Source organism: Gymnodraco acuticeps, unplaced genomic scaffold (genome assembly GCF_902827175.1).
Source record: "Gymnodraco acuticeps unplaced genomic scaffold, fGymAcu1.1, whole genome shotgun sequence".
Taxonomy (NCBI): Eukaryota; Metazoa; Chordata; class Actinopteri; order Perciformes; family Bathydraconidae; genus Gymnodraco; species Gymnodraco acuticeps.
This window is the reverse complement of record NW_022990981.1, coordinates 4,560,242-4,587,537: the sequence shown is the minus strand read 5'-3', so window position 1 is coordinate 4,587,537 and position 27,296 is coordinate 4,560,242. Positions and strand designations below refer to the sequence as shown.

General features: G+C 40.6%; 1 protein-coding gene across 6 annotated transcripts in view; it reads right to left on the bottom strand.

Annotated features, from left to right (window-relative positions):
- lpp (LIM domain containing preferred translocation partner in lipoma) overlaps positions 1–21,900 on the bottom strand; it is a 202,427-nt gene extending 180,527 nt beyond the window's left edge. For 4 of the 6 annotated variants that reach the window (XM_034235722.1, XM_034235725.1, XM_034235726.1 and 1 more), the window contains exons 1-2: positions 21,767–21,900; positions 18,678–18,750 (exon numbers count right to left, since the gene is read on the bottom strand). The gene's annotated coding sequence lies outside the window, so the exon portion shown is untranslated. Of the gene's footprint in view, positions 1–16,031; positions 16,111–18,677; positions 18,751–21,766 lie in introns of those variants that run through there. The other 2 variants (XM_034235723.1, XM_034235724.1) reach the window with 2 other exon arrangements.
- Positions 21,901–27,296: the final 5,396 nt, after the last annotated feature.

The window sequence follows — 27,296 nt, the reverse complement described above, 5'->3', positions numbered from 1 at the left end:
AAAGGTTCCTCTCTGCCTCAGCTTAAAACTCACAGTATGCAACCTCAAACAAAATGCATGCAGCGAGCTCAAATAAAAAGCCAGCCGTCTTTAGAGTGTCAATGGAGAGTGGCTGCACTTTGTTACTTGATCCACAATGCACGCTACATCATATACAATTGGATAATCCATTAATTAAGTCGATTCTGTCAAATCTAAGTCAAACAAGTGTAATTTATTTTGTGACAAACTAACGTTTTAGTAGTTTGACGAGGCAATCAATGGCAATGATAACTGTCTAATATGGCTATCTTTTTAGCTAACTTACCAATGTGGCAGTACATCTGCAATGTACATTTTGTCAATAATTATTTATATTACTGTACTATTTATTACATGTTAATAAAATATAAAGTTAACTATCAAATAAATCACATAAACTCAAGTATAAAGAAGAGACCATGTTGTAAGAAAACACTTAACAGATAAACTACAATTTTATTGATCATGAAAATAATAAAAGAAAAGTATCGAAAAATAATCGGAATCGCAATTCTTGACTTGGTATCGGTATCGAAACCAAAATGTTGGTATCGTGACAACACTAGTTTAGATAGTTAATTTTAGTCTAAGTCAGTGGGTCTCAAACAAATATGTGTTTACAAATTATGTAAACACATATTTCCAAATATTATTATAATTATAATTATAATTATTAGGATAAATAAAAACAGGTTTGAAATCATTCCAATGTATACTATAGAAGACAGAAAACCAAAAATACCATTTAAAGTTGGAGAGATACAAAAATATGCATAAATAAATGTTAACTAGGTAAAATAAGATACATTTATTTGTTATTGGCTATGGAAGGTTATTGGTTATGTTCACATACTTATTTGATTATTAAAATGTAAATGTTGTATCCCCTAGATCAGGTCTCTAGTAATTCTGCTCAAAGTGCACCAGATTGAAACATTTTACTTTAAAATGTTCAAAAAAAATCTTCCCGGGGGAACATACCCCCGGTCCCCCCTAGAGGATGTGACGTCCACCCCCCAATTAAAACATGTTCATACAATACTGAATACATTTGAAGCCATTTTGACGTATATTACCTGTCAATACGTTTCTGTTTTTGTAGTGTATTTGTCTTTTGTAGAGATTTTTTCTTTATAGATAAAATCTCGCCTAGGGCGGCAAATTGGCTAGAACCGGCCCTGGTACTAGGCCTCAAGAGCCTTTCTTGTGCTGGCAGACACATAGAAACAAATTGGCGGGGCATACTTCGCACACACTAAACAACTCCACACGCTACGCGCTCACATTATGCAGAACCCACGTGCCTTAGCACCGCTGCTATGACTCCATCCTAGGGGAACCACTGAAACCTATTGCCAGTCAGAGTGAAATGGTAAATTGGTAAAGTTGTTACGGTTAATACAAAAAAGCAAAGGTACATTTCCATGGTAACATAATGAAAAAGCTTGTATTGCCTGACAAAACAACTCTGAACCGTAATTTAAAGGTCCCATGTCATGCTTTTCCGGTTATTACCCGTCCCTTGTGTGTTATGAAGGCTTTTATGCATGTAAACGGTCTGCAGAGTCACAAACCCTCAAAGTACACCCTGTAGGGAGTAAAACTAACGCAGAAAATACCTCCCCAAAATGCCTCGTTGGAGATTTCTCATTTTCCATTGTTTACTTCCTGGGTATTGCTACGTAGGGATACCCAGTAGCCGCGCCCAGAGCTATGGCCGCACCCAGCGCCATATAGATAGAAGAGTTACGACAACGGAAGTCCAAAAACGGTTATCGTCACGTGGTTCATGTAGACGAGGATCGTTCCCTGGAAGTTCATGGCGGGCAATGTGAATGCATTGATAACAGGAGATAGAACTACGATGTTTGGTAATTATTAGTGAATAAAGGTTTTGATTTGCAATATTTATACAACAAATCGATATATGTATTTACATCAATATGTTTTAAAAAATAAAATGTGCTAATATTAAGTGATAATATTAGGATTAGTGTGAACTAGTTTACATGTTAGGCTAACAGTGCCTTGGTTAAAGAGACTTTTGCCGTTTATTTATAGCTTTGAATTCTTTAAAACCAATATTATCTTCTTAAACTTGTATGGTAGTCAGGAGCATCACTTTCTAATGTTTATTGATATATTTAGAGGGAGGGGATCTAAAGTAATGCTTTAAAATTCAGATTAGATTAATGTCTACCATTTTCTTAAATTCATGGTAGTTTCAGTAATCCCATGGTAATTGAGGACACAAGTTATCTAAATGACTAATGTCATCTTTATGGCTTTCAGAAAGGACAGGAGACCGACAGGTGACTATCAAAGGACTAGCAGCAGCAGCATGATGATGATGATGATGTTAAATGTGTTGTTTTAGGAACATCCATTGCAAATACATGGAATTCAATAAACATTGAATAGCATATCATGCAGTTTGTCTGTGTCTTTTCCTCCGTGTTGTCCTGGTTTGCTGTGCTGCCTCCTAGTCGCCACCATGGTTTGCTGTGCTGTCTGGGGATGCTCAAATCGCTCCGAAAAAGGAGTACGAATGTACAGCTTCCCCACTGACACAGAGCGGAGGAAAAAATGGCTGGCTCAAGTCAGCAGGAGCAATTTCACGACCAACAGCAAAAAAATATGTGATTTAATTATATACAAACACTGCATTTGCACTTTTTCATAAAACGAAAACCACACCATTGGGAAAGCTTAATGTTTTGTTTAATACAAAAAAACAGGGAAAGGCTTGAAAAACACAGAGTTGAGACTCATGGTGCAGGGGTGAGGGTCTCAGTGCAGGTATTCAGGCTCCATTGAATCCCACTCTGGTTCTTGTGCTGCAAGAGGGAGTGACAGACAGGAGAAAGGGTTATACACACCTATATAGCACACCTATTGGATGGGAAATTGCCTTGGGGAGATAAGGTGTTTACTTATATAAAACAGTAGTATTAAACTTACCTTGTGTTTTCACTCTCACTTAAGTCCCTCTCCCTTTGCCATCAATCCAAAATCAGCTGAGCTGCAACATAATACAGACAGGTAATAATCAACATATTCACAAGGACACAATATGGCTCTGCTAAAAACACTCACTCTTACACGCACCAAAGTTATATTTATCTAATATTTAACTCCCTCCACCCCCGCATACAATCCCGTTTAGAAGCCCCTCTTCTCTAATTCAACAACGTTGGACCAAATGACATTAAGAGAAACGGAATTTACAATTAAAAGGCTGTTCAACGTGTGTTGCTAACTTGATTCGGTATCCTAGCTTAATCTGTTATCTGTAAACGTTCCCTAAATCTACTAATTTAGGGATAATCCACTGACATCCTTTAATACACATGTTCATTTCAATCAGATGTACTGATAATATCCGCAATATAAATCTTTAAACTTCTTCTTACCTTTAAAAGTCCGTCACGAACGATCTATTATGCTGCAACTCTACAGCTCTGCTAGCCTTGGCGCTAACTTCCGGGGAACGATTGAGAGGCTCCACGATCCGCCATTGCTGTAAAAAAGTGGTCCATTGGAGTGAACGGAGATGACGTAACTCTCAGTGTATATGGCGCTGGCCGCACCCTCTGCCAGCCTTTCACGAGACAAAGCATCCCACAACCTTTCAGCGATTAATTCCGGATAGGTACAGCGTAGGGCACTGAAGAACGATATGTCATATTTATTATGCTACACTATTGCAGTTTTGGTTTCGTCAACTCCGTTATCTAATATGCAAAAAGACTGCAAAAATGCATCTATGATTATTTTTAGTATTTTCGATCTTTCCAATCCTGACGAGAGATCTCTTTCTCCCGTCTGTGTGCGACGGGGGGGGGGGCAGTTTGCACACATGCGGCTGCTACCACACACACACACACACACACACACACACACACACACACACACACACACACACACACACACACACACACACACACACACACACACACACACACACACACACCACACACACACACACACACACACACACACACACACACACCACACCACACACACACACACACACACACACACACACACACCACACACACACACACACACAACACACACACACCACACACACACACACACACACACACACACACACACACACACACACACACACACACACACACACACACACACACACACACACACACACACACACACACACACACACACACACACACACACACACACACACCTCCTGCTTTGTTTGGACCAGCAGGAGATTCAGGTACACAACCTATAAGTATGCATTGTTGTTTGTGTATTTATGATGTTTAAAACAAACAAGATATCTACCACGACTGTTTAAATGGGTAAACGTTTTTCGGACTACGTTGGGACCGCGGAGAAATGCTCTCTGCAGACCCATTCTCACAGCGTTATAAACCTTTTTCTTACTCAATATCAAGCCACACTTATTGTTTTTACTTCGGCTGTGAGATGTTGTGTGTGCTCCGACATGGAAGCCCTGTCTGCTCCTCACAGCAGCTCCTCACCGCTCATGAGGCTCACAGCCTCACGAGCAGTTGCACGTCGCTTGACCAATCAGAGCACACTTGGCTCAAAGGGAGGGGGGGGGGGGGGGGCAGGAGCTCCAACAAGCCGTTTAGGACAGAGAGTGAATACAGGTGAATACACATACTATACCAGTGGGGCGCAGAGGCATGCCAGGGGGGGCGCGAGAGACCAGGAGGAAAAATGGCTATACATTTTTTTTAAACATTTAAAATTTAAATTTAAAAATTATTGATTCGAAAGTAATATGATGCAGTACAGTACTATTACGTCTGGGTCTCTGTTTCATTAAAGCTTGGCTGTGTGTAGTGTGTGTGTGTGTGTGTGTGTGTGATGTGTGTGTGTGTGTGTGTGTTTGTGTGTGTGTGTGTGTGTGTGTGTGTGTGTGTGTGTGTGTGTGTGTGTGTGTGTGTGTGTGTGTGTGTGTGTGTGTGTGTGTGTGTGTGTGTGTGTGTGTGTGTGTGTGTGTGTGTGTGTGTGTGTGTGTGTGTGTGTGTGGTGTGTGTTGTGTGTGTGGAACGAGCCATTTTGTGCGCACCGGTACCGGAGATCGTTGTTGTTAGCTTCTGGTGCTAGCGAGCTACGCTAATGGATATAAGGAGTTTTTTCAACAACAAAGTGGAGGAGAGTCCTCTCCTGTCAGACTGAGAGACTCAGTGAGCTAAAGGACTCTCTCAGTGTTATCTCAGTGGGTCTCAAACGTTTTGGTCACCATTACTGTAAACTATTATTTCTGAGGCACACATTTATATGATCATTATAGTTATAAAAAAATAAGAGAATAAATGAAAAACAGGTATGAAATACTATATGACAGTAAAACAAGAATAAAGTTTAAAAGGGTGATTTGTAAAATATCCATAAAGAAAAAGTAAATCTGTTTACAGTTCTGTTTCATATGGGTGTTGAGAGATGTATCCATAGATCTCTTCATTTTGCTCTCAAAGTGCACCAGATTGATGCTTTCAACTTCAATATTTAACACACACCACCTATAAAAATAGCACTTTACCCCTGCTTACACCTATATGCCGTGAGCTGATTATCGAGCCTTCATTGTAACAGTCGTGGGTACGTTGTGTATATGGGTGGGGAGTATTGCTGTAGAAAATGTCACTGTAGCGACCGGTACTTTAATGGGAAACCCTAAATGTTTGAGCACCCTCTATGAAACGTCAAGCTACCCCACAGCACCCCCAAAAGAAAATCTCTGGCGCCGCCACTGAGCCTGACTATTTGTTTTGGGGGGGCCCGACATTTTTTTTTCTCCAAAGGGGGGGCCTGACAGAAAAAGTTTGAGAACCACTGTACTATACAGAGATGCTGTATGAGAAACCAATGTGAGTTTGGAACATTGCACAGTATAAATCTATTTTAGTAGACCTCAACAATGGAATTATGATCAGTAGAAATGGCCATGACATGGGACCTTTAAAGAAACCTGTGAATCACATTTGTAAAGCTAGAATCAGAGAGCTTTGATCAAGTTTCAAAGTTTTCAGATGGATTTCTGGTTGTTTTGACCAGAGATGTGCTATTGCACTCTTGGAAAATAGTCATTGAGCCAGAAAAAAAGCTTAAAAATATAGAGCGGCAGCCCAAGTTATCACAGCTTCTAAGTTGAGAACACTCAAAAATTACATGTTTTCAATCAATTCTAATCCTTACATTTCTTTTAAAATTACATTATGAAAGTAAGACTTAAAGTGTTTCTGTTTACGCCTTCTTTCTAGACAGCACAACTTTGAATTTAAAAAGAACAGCCCAGGTGAGGAAAGCCTCATTTCAAAAGATATGATCTAGAGGTAAAATTCCTGAAACAAAATCAATCCTAAAGTGCCCTTGTGTTAGCATGCACGGACAGGTGAGGCTGAGTGACGGCCCTGTGTGCCAGAACAGAGGCACTGACTTCCAGCCAAGAGGATGATTTGGGTCACTAGGTAATTGCATTCACAGACCACAGGGGACTTGTTGGCAATTAATCCTGCTAGTGAGCCATGTGAAATATGCCTGTGTACAGTGTGCCAGCGAACTGATAACTACAGCCCTGTTACTACAGATCTTCAAAGAGTGATACAGGCACAATTCTGCTGCTATCACTTGCAGGTACACAGACACACTAAGAACAAAATGGTGCTGTGCCTGATGTAGCACAAAGTCAGAACTCTTTCTACTCAATTAAGCACAACCCTAACATCTCAAACACTAGCACAAAGCTTTACAATCCTCCATTGTCAGCTACCTAAAAGTGCTATCTTGAAACATGAGGTTTAACAAAACACTTCACCTGATTAAATGTCAGGAATATCTCAAGCCTTTCCTTCTTTTGGTCAACAATAAATACTGATGATAACAATGACTTTGATATCTACCAATCTTGGCATAAGAAAAATGATGTATAAAGAGATTGTATTTCAATTCATTTAAAGAAGCTTTAAACATCAAGTTGTGTACAACGTTGCTCATAGTTAGTGACCCTGTTCATTGCTTTTTGAAAAAACAGCAATTGCTTTGTGTTAACAGCTGTACACTAACATCATGCCTCCTTTTGTCATTCTAATCTGTTGATGTGGTTTGGAGTGAATATGTTTGGCACATGGCTCTATGTTGCCAACAACATGCTTCAGTCATTTGAGCGTCTTTAGAGGCTGGCAGCTGTCACTGCATGCCGAGCAAGTGCATCACACACATCGTGTAAAGTGTCCCATTAGCCTCCAGCTTCTGCCTAATCTGAGATCAATCAATCAATGTTTATTTATATAGCCCAATATCCCAAATGTTACATTTGTCTCAGTGGGCTTCACAGTTTCCACAGAATATCAGTATGACAATACGACACCCTCTGTCCTTAGACCCTCACATCGTACAAGGAAAAACTTCCGGAGAAAACCCACAGTTTAAAGGGGAACATGGGAGAAACCTCAGGGAGAGCAACAGAGGAGAGATCCCTCTCCCAGGACGGACAGACGTGCAATAGATGCCGTGAGATTCATCAGTTAGTGGAGATCTGGTCCTAGATGATAGGGGACAGTAATGCCCCGGCCACACGAGAACGGAAACGGTCGTTTGCGTTACTGTTTAGTGTCATATAGACCGTTCGGCCACACGAGGACGACCGAATACGGTCTAAACGACTGCGGAAACGATAACGGGTCCCAAGGTGGATAGAACGGCATACGCAATGCTCTGGGGGGTCCAACGGCTCCGTGTGTACGCCCTATACGATCATTTTCTGATAATGATGAGGCAATAGCCCCGCCTCTCCCCACCTCTGCTGCTCACCCCCGCGTCAAAGTAAACTGCACACTGAATTCAGATTATTTATCTTTCTCTCGATATGGACATAAACGCGAGTGAAGTCTAATCTGACAGGACGGAGACACCTCTCAAACTACCTAAACTAGTTATAAATATGTTTATTTTTACTGTCGGCCGGGTCACTCATTACTGGATCAGCTGCTGCATGAAACAGACACTGACGCTGTCCAAAGAGAGGGAGGAAAAAGAGAGGCTCCGTGTATTTTATTATTATATAGAGTTGTTATTCATTTGTTTTAAAGCTCAATAAATAACAAAGAAGACTTTTGACCGGCACTTTTATAATTTTGTCGGAAGATTTAAACTTTAATACACGTTGACTGGCTGTGAGGCTGACAAGTGAGCGGCCCGACCAAGTAGGGAGACAGAGGCAGAACGTCTTGATACAACCCGGTGTGGGTATTTATTCATCTTTTGTACATGGTTGACCACATCAATATCCCCCAATATCTCCCACACTATCCTCTCCCAAATGAGCCCAACATGCCACTCTTTATGTTGTACCATTAATGCACCTTATATCATGACTCATACACGCTAAACATATCCTTTGCACATAATCTCAACCGCTGTCAATCTACACAAACCAACACTTTGGCGCTCTCGCTATAACTCCCCTTTCTTTCCAGGTGGAGCCGAGAGCCTGACCAGCGTCTGCCAGACGACATCACAATTTAATACGGTTGAATCATTTAATACACACTACATCAATAAATAGTATAAAATGTGCAAATAGGCAATATTTAACTGTACTGTGCAAATCTCGCTATTAAAGTGCAAAACTGTTCACTAAAGTGCTGAGTGACATTTGTCCTGTGCAAACCCACATGTGCCAGATTACCCGGCCCGAAGCCGTCAGTCCATAGTGACGAAGTTACCTTCGTCACACTGGCGAAAAACTCTGCCCGGTTCCCTCGGCCCCCACCGCGGAGAATAAACAGAAGGGCAACCATGACAACCATGCTTCTTCACTGCTTTTGTGGAGGATGTTACAGCGCCACGTACAGGCTCCTGCATATGTACTGCAGCTTCTCCAGCGGTTGGAGCTAAACGGAGCTGTCTCGTGTGGACAGACACTATCCGGATGACTATTGCGTGTGGACGGAAGCTTGTTTGCGATTGCGTTTGCGTTAATCCTATGCGTTTAGCCGTTTTCGTCCTCGTGTGGCCGGGGCATAAATGTCACTTTAGTCACACTATCACTGTCATTTTCACAATGCTACTACTGTTGTTTACTGGTGAATGTTGATGAACAGACAACAAACTGAATGTAAACAATGATGGGCCCTGGGGGGTGTCAGCACTCGGTGCTGGACCCTTACCATCATTTCAGCTCAAAGGTTCTGGAATTGGTTTCTTGGCCATAGTGTACGCCCAATTGATCTTATGAGAAACGTAACTATTATTAATATAAATATTAGGACTGAAGATGGGAATTCTAGGAGATATAGTGGATAGAAAGAGAATAGCATGCAAGAATCATAAACCTTCATTTGTTGTTAAATTCAATGACGCTACATCGGCTTCTAAAGTAGAAAAATACCCACAAATATATACGCCAAAGTTTCAGAAGATGAAAACTTCTTTAGAGACCTTTTTCCCTTTCAGCGTCTCTGCTCATCATACACACGTCTCTCTGCTCATCATACACATACATACATACATCTCTCTGCTCATCATACACATACATACATCTCTCTGCTCATCATACACATACATACATCTCTCTGCTCATCATACACACGTCTCTCTGCTCATCATACACATACATACATCTCTCTGCTCATCATACACATACATACGTCTCTCTGCTCATCATACATACGTCTCTCTGCTCATCATACACATACATCTCTCTGCTCATCATACACACGTCTCTCTGCTCATCATACATACGTCTCTCTGCTCATCATACACATACATCTCTCTGCTCATCATACACACGTCTCTCTGCTCATCATACACATACATACATCTCTCTGCTCATCATACGCATACATACGTCTCTCTGCTCATCATACACACGTCTCTCTGCTCATCATACACATACATACGTCTCTCTGCTCATCATACACATACATACGTCTCTCTGCTCATCATACACATACATACGTCTCTCTGCTCATCATACACATACATACGTCTCTCTGCTCATCATACACATACATACGTCTCTCTGCTCATCATACACATACATACGTCTCTCTGCTCATCACACACATACATACGTCTCTCTGCTCATCATACACACGTCTCTCTGCTCATCATACACATACATACGTCTCTCTGCTCATCATACACATACATACGTCTCTCTGCTCATCATACACATACATACGTCTCTCTGCTCATCATACACATACATACGTCTCTCTGCTCATCATACATACGTCTCTCTGCTCATCATACACATACATACATCTCTCTGCTCATCATACACACGACTCTCTGCTCATCATACACATACATACATCTCTCTGCTCATCATACACACGTCTCTCTGCTCATCATACACATACATACATCTCTCTGCTCATCATACACACGTCTCTCTGCTCATCATACACATACATACATCTCTCTGCTCATCATACATACGTCTCTCTGCTCATCATACATACGTCTCTCTGCTCATCATACACATACACATCTCTCTGCTCATCATACACACATCTCTCTGCTCATCATACACACGTCTCTCTGCTCATCATACACATCCATACCTCTCTCTGCTATCATACAACATCTCTCTGCATCATCATACACCACTATCTCTCTGCTCATCATACACATACATACATCTCTCTATCATCATTACATACGTCTCTCTGCTCAGCATACACATACACGTCTCTCTGCTCATCATACATACGTCTCTCTGCTCAATCATACACATACATACATCTCTCTGCTCATCATACATACGTCTCTCTGCTCATCATACACATACATACGTCTCTCTGCTCATCATACATACGTCTCTCTGCTCATCATACACATACATACGTCTCTCTGCTCATCATACATACGTTTCTCTGCTCATCATACACATACATACGTCTCTCTGCTCATCATACACATACACACATCTCTCTGCTCATCATACATACGTCTCTCTGCTCATCACACACACACACACACACACGTCTCTATATCAATCACTCATGTAGCACATTGCTGTACAGAAGTCAAACATGCCAAAGGGCTGGAAATAGCTGGACTTCATTCGTTTTTTTAATTATAAAAATTGTGAAAATGTTGGACTTTATTTAACGGACATTCATTTAAATGCACCTTAAAACACATTTATAATTGTCCATACAAGTGCTCTGAAACTGTAGTACTATTTATTTTTCATAAAGACCATATTATAATAATAAATAACATCAAGCTTATTGAGAGATCTTTCCTTAACAAATGGCTACGGGCTGATGGAACAAACAGACAGGACTACAGAGTTCACTGACAGCAATACAGCATGTCATTAAGGAAGCATTTCATTTGATGCAATCAAAACTGAATTCTTCAGACATAAGGTAAAGGAGGTCATGACATCATGCGGTGTGTGTGGAGATTCATTTAGTATTGGTACAGAGGTGAGTTATTCAAACTCTGTCCACCGGCACACAGCCAGGTCAGCATTAACAAGAGGGACCGAGTCAAAGACATCCAATAATGTGTCGGGAGCAGTTGTTTTGTCATCACTATCAATGCCGACTACAAGAGGAAAAAACTTAGATTGGGAGTCAATCCCAAATCGAGAACTATCGAGCAGACACTGACATATAAAAGAGTACATGAAGCTGTCATTGTTGCCAAATATGCTCCCAGACAGTATTAGAACATATTTAAAACCATTCTGCAAGTGTTTAATTCTAAAGTATCCAATCGGATGAAAGTAGCTGTTTAGAAGGCCTCATTAGTTAAAGAGTAATCTGGAGTTAAACACAAAAACAGAAAGTAATCAAACCCTTAATAAGAGGGATAATCTCCTCCACTTTAGCATGGTTCTCCAGCTCCTCGCTGTAATTGCTCTTGTTAATCATGCCTTGATTTGTTGACGAGATTCATTAAGAAAACTTATCTTGAAAACATAAAATCTCTCCCAATCTGGGGATGCAAACATCTTGAAATGAAGTGAAGTGAGAGCAGATTAAGTCGTTTTAAAAGCTATGGTCAGAGAGTGATGTAACCAGCGATCAGCGTCTGTCACTGCTTATTAGACTGAAAACTCATCTCTTTCGACTCCACTTCGAGCGATATAATTACTAACAAAGAACTGCTAACAAAGCACTTATATACTAATAAAGGACTGGCTTATCTAAAGCCAGTTGAGTAGCACTTGAAATGTTTGGCTCTATGAAACCTGATGTACTTATATGATTCTGTTTTCTTCAAGGTTGTGTCTTCCTGGTCGAATGTACTTATTGTAAGTCGCTTTGGAAAGCGTCAGCTAAATGCAATGTAATGTATTAAACCAGGAGAGCCACTGAAATATCTGAACACACTCTTGTTGATGGTGTTTTGTTATAGTAAAATGTTGAATTAAGTGCTTTGAGTCAGCCTTCACCAGAGGCTGCCTACAAGAGAGACTAATGGCGCATTTCCACTGTAGCTCGCTTTAAGCGTGCCGAGCCGTGCGGGGCCCGTTTTTGGTTGCGTTTCCACTTGGCCTAGTACCGGCTAGCGGGTCCTAATTCACCGTTTTTCTGGCCCCATAAAATCGTGGTTCTAGGGCCAGGAACAACCAGGCTGAGTCGGGCTGAGTATGCTAAACTAGAGAGAATCGCTGGCAAGGGGGCTACAACTACAACAAGATGAACATATTTGACCGTGATTTAATTGTAATACACGTTTCAAAATGATGCCGAAGTAACAACATACTGATACCGGTTAGTAAAAACCATGAATTAATGCTTTGACAAGTCTGCAGACAGACGGCAGGCGAAAAACCCTTTTAAAATGCGTGTTTTCTAAATGTAGCTTGGCTAAGCTAACGTTATATATGCTCCGACCGTCCACACTCACAACAACGGCCTATACAGACATAAATAAACCAGCGACTATATTCGCCATGACACAGGCAGTCTGTGGTTTGTACTTGTTTAACTTTTGTCAAGTTTCTGAACAGATATGAAGAGCTGTGAGCTCTGAGTGCTAAGAGCTAACGGCTGTGTTGTTTTTTGGGGCTCTCATTGAAGATGACATCACGGCTCCGCCTACACTGCGTTACTATAGTAACTGCCCCAGTTCCTAAGCTGTAATGGAAACGCAGCATTAAAGTGAGCTGGGCCTAACCAAACCGAGCGAGGCCGAGCGAGGCCTGCAGTGGAAACGCGCCAAAAGTGAGCCGGCCTAACCAAACCGAGCGAGGCCGAACGAGGCCTGCAGTGGAAACGCGCCATAACACACACACTTTTGGCCATCTAGAGAAATGGGGTTCAGTATCTTGCCCAAAAAAACTTCCAAGGTGTGGCAGCAGTGGCTCAGTCTGTAAACCGAAGTGTCGCGGCTTCACGTCCGGATCGGACAAACACACTAAAATACGGAGTGTTAGCTGGTAGCTGGAGAGGTGCCCTTGAGCAAGTCACCTAACAACGAAACTGCTCCCTGGCGCCGGCTAACTGGCAGCCTCTCTGCTCTGCCTGTCTGCATGTGGTTGCATTTGTGCATGTATATCCTCCCTGTGTGTGAAATGTGTGTAAACACAACACAATTGAGAAAGAAATGTAATAAAGTATGTCTTCTTCTTCTTATTCTGCGGGGGCTGGGGATCAAAGCACCGCTCCAACCCTGAGCCACAGCCCCCACATTGTTACATACAGTTGAGGCCTAAATGATTAGCCCCCCAGGAGTTATGGAACATTTTCCTAAAATTCTTCCCAATGTTTCCAGTATTGATAAAACTTGATATAATCAAACATTCACCAGTGCTATTTAGTAGCTTTTGGTATATTTTGGAAAATAAAATAAGTTTTTAGGCTTGCTTTATATCAAATATAGTGAAAAATGGGTTGGTCAAAGATATTAGCTCCCAGGCCATTTATGGCGCATTTCCACTGCAGCGGGTAGCCCCGTTTAAGCGTCCTTAATCGTCCTCAAGCGGCCAGGCCAGTTTTTGGTGGCCTTTCCATATAGCGTAGTACCGGCTAGCGGGTACTTTTTCCCTCTTTTTCCGGCCCCATAAAATCGTGGTTCCCTCAGACCAGGGCCAGGGCTGAACTAGTGACGTCAACACTCTCGACTGCTGATTGGTCAGAGAGAATCGTCACAAGATTGCGCGCGAGTTCATCCCTAGCGTCGCATATATATCTAGAAGCAAGCTTGCAGCATTTTTATACACAGCATTTTTGTAAACGGAGGAGCTACAAAAATGGCAACGTCAAAGAAAAGCACACCGTGGTCGACCGAGGAGGTGATGACGTTCCTACATCTCATTGGGGATGATCAAATCCAGCGGGAGCTCGACGGGAGCCCCACCTACACTGCGTTGCTACTCCAGGTCCTAAACTGTAATGGAAATGCGCCACGGCCTCGGACGGCCAGCGAGGCAGCCCGAGGCAGCCCGAGGCAGCCCGAGGCAGCCCGAGGCCTGAGCGAGGACGCTTAGGGACGCTTAAACGGGGCTACCCCGCTGCAGTGGAAATGTGCCATAATAGTCAATAGTGTACCCTTTCTGAGCCACAACTGACAACAAGCTCTTAGAGTAGTTATTTACTAGGTTGGCACAGGTCTCTTGAGGGATTTTGGCCCATTCTTCCATTGCAAAGTGTTTTTGTTTTTTAGCTTTTTGTATTTGGTGTAAATACATATTATCCTTATATATTTATTTTTAACTACTTTGCAACTTCTTTATGTTTGCACCACTAGATACCAAAGCTAATTCCTACCTGGCAATAACCTTGATTCTGATTCTGAAAATATTATATAGTTTCAACTCAAATCTAACGAATACCACAAAAGATAGGACGTTTTGCAGATACTTGGTCCTAAGCCAATTGGATAGACCGAAATGTTTACCTGAACATGGCACTAGACAGAAAGTAAAGGTCATTGTTTTTACAATCAAGGGAGAATGAATATCCTTCCATCCAAAAGTGTGGTTGTAGTTACTTTTAACATGTTCATCAGTCGTTGCAGGGTAAGTATAAATATATTTGAACACTTGGTGTTGATGCATGTTTCAAGTACATATTGGCATTAGTGGAGACCTGTATTTCCAATATGAAAAGAAACATAAATACAGCACAATAGCAGCTCCAAGTTCAGCCATATGACAATTGTAAGGAAAAAATGCTTTACCTAGAATTTCATAAACATATAGATGATAGTTTCCTTTATTCAGTAATGACTGTGCAAGCATATACAATCCAGTATCCAATAAAACAATATGGGAGAAAAAGAACATTGACTTAGAAACGTACCAGTGTTCAGCCCCAAGGCTACATTCCCAGCATCATTTAGAGATACAAGTAAAGGATCATCAGAGTGAAGTGAGCAGCCCCAGCCCTTAGAGCTAAGTCAAATCATTTACCTTTTCCCTCACCTACTGCCACACCTGCCACTAAACGTTTGAAGTGTGAAAGTAAGAGCCAGGAGGAAGGTCAGACCTGTTGAGGTGTATATATCAGTCCGAGTGAATGTTTGCAAAACCAGGATTCTTCAAGCTGCCCCCAACTCTCAAACACACGCACACACATCTGCAGGAAAGCCTTCTGAGCTATTTCACTATTTCTATCCTACAATGTGTATTCAGTGTGTCCAGACAAAACACATCTGTGTGCTTTCATCTTCAGCTCTGACCTGCTCATATTGCTGTGCAGTACAGAGTAAGTGTGACGTTTTATTTCAAAGATATCTGTCAAACAGTCGATATAAGTGGCTTCCTCTTCCTTGCAGAGATGCACAGGAACATAATGGGTCTGTATTGTGTCTGCAATGACACAGCAATAGCATTTCCTGATCTGTCAAACATGACAACTACTGACACAAGTTCCCCACAAGCAGCCTATACACACAGCTTTGGACAATGCAAAACCATACATTATGTTATGAATGCCATTTTTTACAGTAATAAGCTGCATTCTCTCACTGAAAAAAGACATGCTACAAACAAACTAAAATATTAAAACAAGAATGAAGCATAGTATGATACTCACAGAGTTTCTTTAGATTATTGAAGCAGAGGAAAGTGTTAGCTTCACTAAAGGAAGTCTCCTCTCAGCCCTTCAAGCCTTGTGCAGCTGAAATGACTCACATTCCCTCTCTCAACCTCTGTCAACCATCATGGAGGAGGTAAACATTTCCAAATATGGAGAAAAAATGAAGACAGTATTGGAGGGCGATATCAGTTTGGTTTGCTTTTAACTTGGAATGCCATACTCTGTGAGCCAGAGTCACTCAGCAGAGCCAGTTCTGTGGTGCATACCTTTCACTAGCAATAATACAGATGATTGGAGAGAACATTTCACCATCACTTTGTGTTCCGTCTGACCTAAGATGGGCAACAACGAGCCTGCCAAACAAGCTCCATTTTTAAAAGAATAACTATAAAAAATGTAGAGAAGTCAAGTTAGCAACTTCTAAAAATGTATGGAAATATAGACATAAGTGACTTTTTTGTTAATCAGGCGACCAGGGCCCGATTAGAAGGCAAAGATAGCCCATTTACTGTGAAAAGCTGTCCTGTCACACGGATTGTGTTCAAGTAATTAAGAAGGTATAATTAAAGTCTGATTACTCCCCATGCGCTCTGTGGGTCAGCCCAGATCACGATCATATTAACAGCTGCTTAGAGAGCACATTACACCTCCCTGCCTGCACTGGAACACTTTTCAAGGGCGACTTGGCTGGAGAATGCTCGTTTTCTCAAACTAGTATCTTAAAGGACTGCGTTCACACGACTGACATCTTTATACTGTATGTTCATAAAGTCTTTACAATTATTTTTGTGGGGAAAGAGCACAATTCCAAATGACTTTCCTTAAGTCCTAAAACGTGTACAAATCTCATGTAGCAGTGACAACTCAGTGGGGAACCCAAAGATATTAAGATAACTACTACATGTAAAGGTGATCTATGGTAGAAGAGTGATTTGCAAACATTCTGGAAATGTTATTTGAATCAAAGTCTTCCTCGAATAATAAAAAATGTGGCAAGTTTTGAAGTGTATTAGAAGAGGCAGCAAAACATGGCACACATGGCAATGCAAGAACCTTAAAAACACCTTGAATAACAGAGGTGTCATAACATTATTATTGTTTTATTGTAATTGCACTGTTGTTGCACTGTGACCTAAGTTTTTCATTCACTCCATAACTACACTGTAGTTGTGTATGTAAGGGATAATGTGCAGCAACGCGGTCATTATGGGGAAAAGAACACCGACAGGCTGATCAGGATCTAGATCGGCATGAAGGTGTTCTTTTCCCCATAATGACCAAGTCGCTGCACATTATCCCGCTTATTACATGGCCACATTCTCAACAAAGTAACGTTATGAATCCCAATATTAATTGAAATGCTTTTATGGATTTATAAAATTATTTTATTGATTTAAAAAATAGTTGTATTGATTTAAATTGACATGCATCCGCTAAGAAAAATAGTCCGTTGTTACCGTTTGAACTAACGTAGCAACGGCAGGAACTGCTTCGATAGCGTTTTTGAGGAGCTTTTTGATTACAGATTTGAAAACATCGCTCCTTGCTTTAAAAGCAGCACACTTCATGATGTCAGAATCTTGGAAAGTATCTAGATATCCCTGCCCTAATGCCAAAGGAACTGCACACTGAATATGTGTCGCCGTTTGATGTCTATGTCTGGACCGCTGCGTAAAAAGGAGGGTTTCTGCCCCGTTACTTCTCCGCTGTTTTCTTGTCCCTCTTGTCTTTTTCTTTTCTTCACTGGGGGACTCATCAGCCACTAACCATTCCTCCAAATTACTGTGCTCTCCAAATATATTCAAATGAATGTTAAAACCCTCCATGTTGCTATCACACGACAGCGGAAAACTAAAGACAATCAGACAGCTTGCTTTTCAAACTGTTACATTTGAAAAACAGTTAGAGCGTCTCTTGGCAGTTTGAAAAGCCAATGGTAGGAACTGCTTGCGTTTTTGAGGACCTCTTTGATTACAGATTTGAAAACATCGCTCCTTGCTTTAAAAGTAGCACAATTCATGATGTCAAACCTTGGAAAGTATCTAGAGACCCCTGCCCTAATGCCAAAGTAACTGCCAACTGAATATGTGTCGCCGTTTGATGTCTATGTCTGGACCGCTGCGTACAAAGGAGGGTTTCTGCCCCGTTACTTCTGCGCTGTGTTTCATGTCCCAGTTCGAAAAGCAAACTGCATGCAGTTTGCTTTTCGGCCCAACGGTATACAGTTAAATCGACCGGACTTCTTTCTGAAGATGTGAGCGTCCTTAACAACGGTCAATAAGTCCTTGACAGCGGTCTGTCTGTTCGGTATTAACAACGTGTCACGTGTTCTGAATTGACCAATCAGAATCGAGTATTCAACTAAGCCATGTAATAAATGACAATACATCTTTGAATCTTGACTGTAAATGTGCTCCTTACAATGAGCTAAACCATATTAAATGCAATAAACTTAGCTAAACAGCTTACAGAGAAACTTGATGACATCACATGCCATGTCTTTACTGGATGCTCATGCACACTTTGTGTACTGTAGCAAATGTGTGGTCGTTTTGAGAGTGCTTTGACCCGGACTTGCCATATCCATATTTACATCTCCTCAAACTACAACGCATGACTCTCCAAGCACAAAAGCTGTCTCACCTTTTCTCCTCTCTGGATGTAACGGAAATCCTGGAAGGCTGATGGAGTGATGCCCTTCACTGTGTGTTGAAATCTATTGACATTGAGAAATAGTGACAAATCTGTATTACTCAAATAGATTACATAACTCCTATAAATCCTGCATGAACCTAAGTACGTTTTCCATTTAAATATGAGTCAGCTGTCACAGCCTGTAGGAGTCATTTGTCACTGCAGAGATACAGTTCAGGGAAAACACTGCTTGTTGTTTAGTGAACAGACTCAACTCAAATAATATTCATTATAAAGGTATCTCTATCAGGAAAAGTACAAAGCAACATGAAAAGGTTTAAAGTGAATATTAAATATTCAAGTGATATCTGCGTTCTAAACAAATAGAAACAATTGTTTTTATAAAAACATTATTTCAATCCCTTAAACAAGTGTTTGGGTTTTTGTCATAACTGAATTCCGTGACACGTTGTTTCCTCTTCTGTTCTTTGCATTTATATATATTTTATTTTTTGAATGTTACTGTTACAATAAAGTACAACAATATTTAAAAAAATGTCATGGGTGTTGTCCCACTCATATAGGTCAATCAAAGAGTAGAGTTAACGAGGGAGGTGTCAATCAAGTACCCTGCTTGCAGTCCTGAGCACTGTGCACAGCTCCTCCGTGAAAGTACCAGCAACCACACATGAAGCTCCCTGCAGAGTATTACAAATATACTCTGCAGGAAAACACCCATCTACACTTTCAATTTAGTTTTAATTGTATTTATTATTATTATTATTATTATGCAGGTGTCGTGACTTTTTTTAAATCAACATAGATTAATGTAAAAGGGAAAGGTATGAGTTGCTAAAGAGCCTGCCACATGTCACACCCTAACCTGAGAGCCCAGCAGGCCCCGACATGTCTCACTATGTTGTCTCTGAAGTCTGGTGTCATTATCTGCTTTTAGTCTTTTTTCTATGGTCAATGCATATTTTAGTGGAGGTTTATTCTTTACAAAATTATAAAACATTATTGTTTTATGCGGTCAAGAGATCTTACACTGTCAATAACTAACTTCATTTTGACTTAACACATTTATCCAACAGCGTAGGCTTGAATATTTTCTGATATTATAAAGTCACAAAATGTACAAGATCAATTTGGGAAAACTAGTGTTTTTTGGATTAAAAAAGGGTGCAATTGGGGAAACAGGTTAGAATATTTTATGATACCAAGATGGAATATTATTTCATCCAGATGACCGGAGGAGTCTCTGAGGATTCTGGATAAACCTTCAGAACAGTAGTTAGTGATGTTAAAGGATCTTGTAGCAAAGACTGTCAGGTATCTGCAGATGCAGAAGCAGTGCGTCTTGTCTTCATTTTTGGTACCAATAAAGCATATTTCCAAAGCTTAGGGAACACTAGCTTCGGGTTATGGTAACACTTTCTGAAAGACCACCATCTTCTCATTTCGCTCTACTCTTCAATTTGAGTCTGGTGAAACTGCTGTTCCTTCCAAAACAACACATCCTCATTAAAGTAACACAAACAGTAGAATGTCTCGACTAAACCTACCAGGGGGCCCCCGGCTCAAAGGCAGTTGATGCACTCATCTTTTAACTTTAACATCATCAACGCTGTCAAACGAGTTCTTTTTAACCAGAGATTTTAGAGACAGTTCCGTTTAATGTTGCCCGAGTCAGAAATGTGTCTGAGCGACGCAGATGTATTCGGTTTGATGACAGCACTCTTAGGGGACCTTCGTGTTATTGATTTGAAATTCAACATCTAAGTCAAAGTATGAATTCAGTCTTTCAACCAAGACAGTGAGACTTATTTTTCACACTAGTGATATTTTATGGCAGAACAATACCTGTAGTCTAGACAGCGATTTTCATATATTGACATTGACAACGTTAAAGCTACAATAGGGAGGGTTTTCAGTAGGCTACTCATCTGTGTGTGTATGACCCTTGTAAAGCTTTAGAGGAGACATGCACAAAAGACCATCACAATACTGCGGCATGTAGTTACATCCATACTTATACACAATACTATACATCACACCTAATGAATGGGGTTTAATTTAAAATGTAGACTTTGTCCTTAAGAAAATTCCCAGATGATGTTATCAACAGGCTGAGACAGTCGAATTGATAAAATGACACTTATCTTAATTTAGCATGATACTTGTGGGGTTGTACATGAAGTGAAGTCACTTAATCCAGAACTGTCTGAGGTAACATGTTACATTGTCAAGGGGCCAGCAGAGAGTATCTGACCAGGGTCTTTAGAAGTAAAAGAAGACTTGACATGGGGCCAGGTCTGAACTGTGTAGACATGTTAATGTCACTTCATGCCAATTATGTTTTCCTGGCTTGTCTTTTCATACAGACCAGGGTTCAAAGTATTCTAAGGCCTTCACTGTAAGTTAGTCCTTTATGGGCCTGAACAAACGTATACGTGTGTGCAATGAATTCTAATGTAAGTCGAATGGATACAGAAGTCCCAACAACTTCACAGAAACAACAGTATTTTCCAAGTTAATGATAGAGAGCGTCATAAAAACAACGTTAACAACGTGGCGAATCTGTGCTGCCGTAAACAAGTCCGCAAATATTATTTTGTTTAACGACGAAGCTAAAACTAGCAAACAGTCAGGGAGCTAACTGTTATTCCTGTAATGGGACACTTGGTGAATGGATGCTTATGAGCCTGCTGAAGTGAAATATCAGCAACATATTTCTGCTCTCGTGTTTCTGCACTGACAGGCAGTCTTCCGCATTGCTCAGCGGCAGAGGGCTGAGAACAGACCCAACAGAGTCGCCTGAGTCCCGCTCCACAGGGTTTAAACTCAACCGGGCTGAGGACTAGGTAACCGACACGTTAACTTTGCTAGTCTCCTCTTGTAACAGTTGTACAAGCCGAGGCTATCGTGTGAGTCCACGCCCTCACTGTGAACCCAGTCCGAGCTACAGTAAAAAGGCATATCATAGCCTAACAAGGCCGAACACATTAAAGACGAGCTATACCGGGTTATCACACACACATTAAACTTCACATCCGACAGACGCACATATGTTTAAAGTGCTCCAAAGTTGTGCTTACCTCGCTTTCTAGGGAATATTATAACAGAGGTTCCAATCCCACCCAAAAAGTGAAACTTCTTGATCCAAATTCTGGGAGAGTTGTAGGCAGTGACGTCACGCTCTGAAATTCCAGCCGCCTGCAGTGAGGAGAGGTTTGCCCATGTAAGGCAGCAGGCCGGCGGGAGACTGTTTGCACCGGGCCGACAACACGACAACAGGGGACATTATACTGGAAGTCCGCTTTTTTAGAAGCTAAACCCTGTGACTCTGTCTTAGTACATATGATGGTAAAATCGTGCTGTTTGAAACATATCAGGAAATAATATATAAATTGTCAAAGTATCCACACCTGCACAATTAAATAGCAATACAATAGTATGGAGCACACACAGTAAAAGAAGAAACTTCAGCTTAAACTACTTGCACTGTACCCAATGATGTTATCAACACTTACCTGCCAGACCTAAATATGGAGTGTGGGCTCAGGGTCGACCTCATGGGGGGTCATTCGCAGGCCATGCCCCCCCCCAAACGAGTCACTGTGCCCCCCCAACGCAGGGCAGGCAAGCCCTGCCACTTTGCCGTTTTGTTTTACTCTCTCAGTGTTTAGACAATTAACTTAAGTTATCTCAGTGGGTCTCAAACTGTTTGGTCACCATGTAAAGAAATATTTCCGAGGAACACCTTGATCATTGTAGCTATTAAAATACAAGAGAATAAATGAAAAACAGGTATGAAATACTATAGGACAGTAACAAGAATATAGTTTAAAAGGGGAGTGATTTGGAAAATAAAGAAAAAGTAAATCTGTTTACAGTTCTGTTTCATATGGGTGTTGACAGATGTATCCATAGATCTCTTCATTTTGCTCTCGAAATGCACCAGATTGATGCTTTTAACTTCAACATTTAAAAAAAAATCTTCCCCTAGAGGATGTTAGGTCCATCACCCACCTAAAACATGTTCACATGGATAGGATACTAAATCAATGTGCACACTTTTTAATATATGGTGGCCTATGTCCATATGTCTCTGTTTTGGTGGTCGTGCCACAACCGTGCATGTATGCACAAGTCATAGGTGCGCTAGAAAATAGCACTACACCCCTGCAATGTGTGAAAACAAGAGACTTTACAGCATGTTTTGAAATTTAAGTTGCGTTGGTGTTTGTGTGTTGGTTGTTGACGGCAGTGTGTGCCCCCCCGTGGTAAATGAGCCGACCCTGACTGCTACTTGGAGAGGTCCCAGTTCACCTCCTGGGCCCTGCCGACCGTGGTGCCCTTGAGCAAGGCACCGGATAACCCCCCCACTCCCATTGCTCCCCGGGCACTGTAGCTTCCCACTGCTCCTAGTACTAAGATGGGTTAAATGCAGAGGCCAAATGTCACTGTGTGAGCTGTGTGCTCTGCATGTGTGACCATTAAAGAGGGTTTCATCCCTCCCATTCTATTCTATTCTATTCTAATGAAAGTCAAATAATAAAATAAATATGGAATATAAAGGACTATCTGTTCATCACATATTCTAATACTTCATGTGAATATGTTCACGTGTTGGTTTTTGTGATGTTTTAAAAAAAAATCTACGTATTTTATTCGAACACATTTGATATTGTTTTGATATATTTATTATATATTTTGTATTTATTCTCTTTTTTTGTCTACAGATATATTTATATAATTTTATAGTATTTTTTAAAAACATGTTATTGTAATTCTTCATTATCTCTTACTATGTTTATGTTATGCATCAATACACCAAAGCAAATTCCTTGTACATGAGAACCTTCATGGAATAAACTGGATTATAACCCAGAAAAGACACCACCTGAAGAAGGCACACTCTTAATATTCCACCTCATTTTAATTAGGCTATTATTTTCAGCTAGAGCATATTCTTTTGTTGTGTTTTGCTGTATTTGTTTGGTTTTTATTAATAATATTACATGGATAGTTTAAGAATAGTTTTAAGAATTTGTGATTTGTTTTTTGTTTTCTTGATAACTGGACAAAGGAAGTTGGAAATGCAAGGTGCTGGCTACGAGTTGCTCAGCAAGTCTGTGACGGTTGACAGAGCACATGCTTTCATTTGAACAGGTTAGGACCCAATTTACACGGGAACGTTTGCGTTTACGCACCGTTTGCATTTTCAAAAAAGTCTTCCGTTCAAACCTATGGTTCAAACGCATTCGGCTCAATTAACGTGTCCGTTCACACGAGACCGCTGGAAATGCTGGAAACGCTGTAGTACATATGCCGGGCCTGTAAGTGGCGCTGCTGCTGCCACAAAATACACCAAAAGCAGCGAACCATTAGTAAGTGGACACTCCTTCGTTAACTAAATCCTGAATGTACTGGCTGATTAGTTGATATTGAAACATCACTTGCCATATATTTACAGTAGTGAAGGTAATTCTGTCTTAAATGTTAGAATTACACAGCAAAACAAAAACAAAATGTTAACGCATGGAAGGCTAATGTGCCACAGTCTAAGCAAACTTTGAGGACATGCCATGACCAAAGAGCAAATTAAGCTAAGACAAAACACAAGGAAGTGATTCATTTATTCCTTGGTTTGTTTGTTTGTTTGTTTGAATGGTTTGAGTCATAGTGTTTTCCTCTACTTATGAAAGCGTTCTTTGCATGCATGCCTTGCAGATTTGAAACACACCTTAGTATCTTTCTTGTCAGTGTGAGTGTAGTGCAATGTATTTATATGAGTATGGGCATATCCACAAGACAGTAATACTTTAGTGTGTAATGTTCATGTGCTTCTTAACGTTGGTTTGTTTATTTACTTTAAGTCATAATGTGGAAAGAACACAATGTGTTGTATTTAGTGACAAAGCACATCATAGGATATGGGTTGTCTATTTTGAAATGTGCAAATAATAATTATAACCTAATATATATTACAAATATTACAAATAAATATTACAAATAAATGAATACGTCTCCGACCATCAACCCAACATTGACTTTTGCACCACATGTTTCTGTGTAACGTGACTTTGTCTTTTTTTCCAGTTGTGAGTAGATCCTTCATTTCCTTTAGCGTTTCATTTCTTTATGGAACAATGGTTTCCATCCACATCAAAAAAGCAAACTCAAGCATTTGGTTGTCTGCATACTTACTTTCTCTTATTTGTACTTATTGCACTGCATTCTGAAAATGTCCTTCCACCTGTGCTTCTCCTGCATGTCAGGATCTCTGCTGGGAAAAAGCTGGGAAAGCATCTTTAATCAATATTTTGTAACTAAAGGCATTTCACAATTTATTTCTGTTCCCCTGAAACCTATTTCTTCAAACAACCGCTGAACTTGTTCCAGTTTATAATGATGGCGCTCAGTCATAACTTGAATTTAGTTGCCTCTGTTTTGTCAAAGCTTCCGATGCTCGATGCGTGCGAGACGCTGTCAGATGTCCAACAGAGCCACCTTCATAGGGCTTCACCTGGCCTCAGTGATCTGTGCCATGCAAACTAGACAATTAGAATGAGAGCTTGTGATTGCATGCAAATACAAGAACAGCTTTCTCACCCGATTGACATTTCTGTATCACAGTGTTGCCATTCATAACACTGGCATTGTGTGTGTCATGTGTGTGTACATGCAAATAAAACCAGATAGTGTTGCTTCTATCTCTGGGATGAATGATATCATTTATGACCAGTTTCTATGACTGAGTTTAATTAAAACATTTATGAGAATTGAAAACTGTCATTCTTTTTAGATGCCACATGTAAAATAAACGATATATATAAATATATATAAAGCAAGCACTCTGAGCTTGTTTCTCTCTTTAACCTGCTAATTCTTCCTTTACTGCAACTGATTACATTTTGCTCCAAGCTGTGAATTTCTTTTTTTACTGTGCATGAGGAAAGCATAAACAGCGCTTGCAGATCGAGCACGCTGATAAAAAAACAAAAAACGATTTGAGCTATTTTAGTGTCTTACCCGTGCTTACCAAGTTCCAGGGCACACTGCAAAAAGGTAATCTAATTTGTAATGTGTGACAGCTTATTCGCAAATGTGTACTCTGGCACATTTGTTTTAATTGGCCCGCCAGTGATTCTTCTTCTTCCGCTGATTTCACAAAGACACCCTGGAACAGTTTAGACGACACATGACATCGCCTGTGAACTCGAGTTATCAATCAAGCGCCAATTAACATGCTCGGCTAGAGGAAATCAAGGGCTCTTTGAAGTGCGGCAGTTAGCAGAGTAGCTACGCATATCATTGATATGATGGGCTCTCAATTTGATCCTCACTCTACCAAAACATACGAACTGAAATGTGCTCACAGGGTCCACCACAGCAGATAATCCACTCTGGATATACGCTTGATGTTGGATCTAACTTTAGGGTATTTAACATTGCATTACAAACGGTCAATTAAGAAGAGTCGGAGAAAACAACCTCGTTTTTCATATCTAAGTGTTTCATTTTGTTCCATCGGATATCCTGTTTTTTTTGCTGGTTGTAACCATAGGTTGTAACACTGTCTTCTCCCCCACAACACTTCCTCTGAAGTAGGTAAACCTCAAACACGACACACAGCAGCTGCACCGTGCTGTGAACTTCCTCATGAAGGCACGTGTTTTTGCACCTACACGTCCAATAAGAAAACCAATTGTTTATTTAGTGCGGCTCTTAGTTTCAAAGAAGGCCCCGTTTTCAGGTTACATCCTGACATATGAAGCCATGACGGGGGGAGAGGTGAAAGTGTCCTTTTGGTGTATGATTTGAATCATCGTCAGCAGGCAGACAAGTTCAGGTGCTTTGCACAAAAACAACACAGAGATCTTAGAAGAAAAAAATCACAAAAACAACAAATGTGGCAACTGTGTGTGCTCTGTTAATTAGAGCTGAGATAGCAGAGATTAGTCTTCAAGCACAGCCATATTACAGAAAGTCATGCCAAATAAGGAGAAACAAAAGTAGGAGAGAGGCAGACTCAGTACAAAAACAATGTCCCAAAGCTACTAATCAAACAACTCCCAATCTAGATGTAGACCTCAGATTACACTAATGAATTCTAATTATTGTGTTTTAGCATGTAAATATGTATTAAAATGGCAGACAGAGACAATCCCTGCCTACAGCAGAGGTTTGAGCAGTGATCTGTATGGTGAGCTTCATGCTGCTTCAAGTGTTTTTAAAGCAGGATTTAGTTGTTGTATCCTGAAATCAGATTGCTTTTACTTGGGGCAAACACAGCCTTTACTTTTTCTTCAATGAAAATGATCAACTTTCTTATCTCTGAGAACAAATTGTATCCAGCTGCCTCTGTTCCTCAGCAACAAGAATATTCTTAACAAGAGAGTAAGCACGCTGTCTGCTGGAGGTTATCAACCTGGACATACAGCAATCATGACAGCGTGGTTTCATTAAAGCAAATATTAAAATTAACCACTTTATCTTTCTAAACCAAATCTAGTAAATTAGCTCACCTTAAGTGGTTACTTTCAGAAGGTTTCATGTTTCTGTTTTGATATGTACTGTAGGAAGCCGATTGGATGCAGGGGGTCAACAATCTTTCTTGAA